Source organism: Arachis ipaensis, chromosome B1 (genome assembly GCF_059453495.1).
Source record: "Arachis ipaensis isolate K30076 ecotype BB chromosome B1, ASM5945349v1, whole genome shotgun sequence".
NCBI classification, from domain to species: domain Eukaryota; kingdom Viridiplantae; phylum Streptophyta; class Magnoliopsida; order Fabales; family Fabaceae; genus Arachis; species Arachis ipaensis.
The window spans coordinates 27,039,225-27,040,750 of record NC_142436.1 but is presented as its reverse complement, the minus strand read 5'-3'; the positions used below and the strand labels follow the sequence as shown (position 1 = coordinate 27,040,750).

The following is a 1,526-nucleotide window of genomic DNA, read 5'->3' as shown; positions in this document are numbered from 1 at the left end:
TAGGAGGGATTTCAGTGATCCTTTTACTCAGCTGGCCCACTTGTGCTTCCAGATTTCTAATGGAAGACCTTGTTTCATTCATGAAACTTACAGTGGCCTTAGATAGATCAGAGACTAGAATTGCTAAATTAGAAGCATTTTGTTCAGAGTTCTCTGTCTGTTGCTGAGTTGATGATGGAAAAGGCTTGCTATTGCTAAACCTGTTTCTTCCACCATTATTAAAGCCTTGTTGAGGCTTTTGATCCTTCCATGAGAAATTTGGATGATTTCTCCATGTTGAGTTATAGGTGTTTCCATAAGGTTCACCTAAGTAATTTACCTCTGCTATTGCAGGGTTCTCAGGATCATAAGCTTCTTCTTCAGAAGAAGCCTCTTGAGTACTGTTGGATGCAGCTTGCATTCCATGCAGACTCTGAGAAATCATATTGACTTGCTGAGTCAATATTTTGTTCTGAGCCAATATGGCATTCAGAGTATCAACTTCAAGAACTCCCTTCTTCATAGGCGTCCCATTGCTCACAGGATTCCTTTCAGAAGTGTACATGAACTGGTTATTAGCAACCATGTCAATGAGTTCTTGAGCTTCTGCAGGCATTTTCTTTAGGTGAATGGATCCACCTGCAGAGGTATCCAATGACATCTTTGATAGCTCAGATAAACCATCATAGAATATATCCATGATGGTCCATTCTGAAAGCATGTCAGAAGGACACTTTTTGGTCAACTGTTTGTATCTTTCCCAAGCTTCATAGAGAGATTCACCTTCTTTCTGTCTGAAGGTTTGAACATCAGCTCTAAGCTTGCTCAGCTTTTGAGGAGGAAAGTACTTGGCTAAGAAAGCCGTGACCAGCTTATCCCAAGAGTTCAGGCTGTCTTTGGGTTGAGAATCCAACCATAATCTAGCTCTGTCTCTTACAGCAAAAGGGAAAAGCATGAGCCTGTAGACTTCAGGATCTACTCCATTAGTCTTAACAGTATCACATATCTGCAAGAATTCAGTTAAGAACTGAAAAAGATCTTCAGATGGAAGTCCATGAAACTTGCAGTTCTGCTGCATTAGAGAAACTAATTGAGGTTTCAGCTCAAAGTTGTTTGCTCCAATGGCAGGAATGGAGATGCTTCTTCCATGTAGATTGGAATTAGGTGCAGTAAAGTCACCAAGCATCTTCCTTACATTATTATTATTTTCGACTGCCATATTCTCTTCCTGTTCGAAAATTTATGAAAGGTTATCTCTGGATTGTTGTATTTTAGCTTCTCTTAATTTTCTCTTCAGAGTCCTTTCAGGTTCTGGATCTGCTTCCACAAGAATGTTCTTATCCTTGCTCCTGCTCATATGACAAAGAAGAAGGCACAGAAAAATAATAATAATAATAGAGATCCTTTATACCACAGTATAGGGATCCCTTTGTGAGTGGAAGGAAAGAGGGGGAGACAAAGAATGTAATATAAAGGAAGAAACACATCTGTGAGGATGGAAGAGAGGTGAAATGAGATGTTACGATATGAATGAATAAATAGAATGA

The 1,526-nt window shown here is 39.4% G+C and overlaps 1 non-coding gene across 1 annotated transcript; it reads left to right on the top strand.

Annotated features, from left to right (window-relative positions):
* The first annotated feature begins 694 nt into the window (after positions 1 to 694).
* Positions 695 to 802, top strand: LOC148576035 (small nucleolar RNA R71). The gene has a single exon (XR_015904148.1). It is a non-coding gene; the product is annotated as a small nucleolar RNA R71 (small nucleolar RNA).
* The last annotated feature ends 724 nt before the right edge of the window (positions 803 to 1,526 follow it).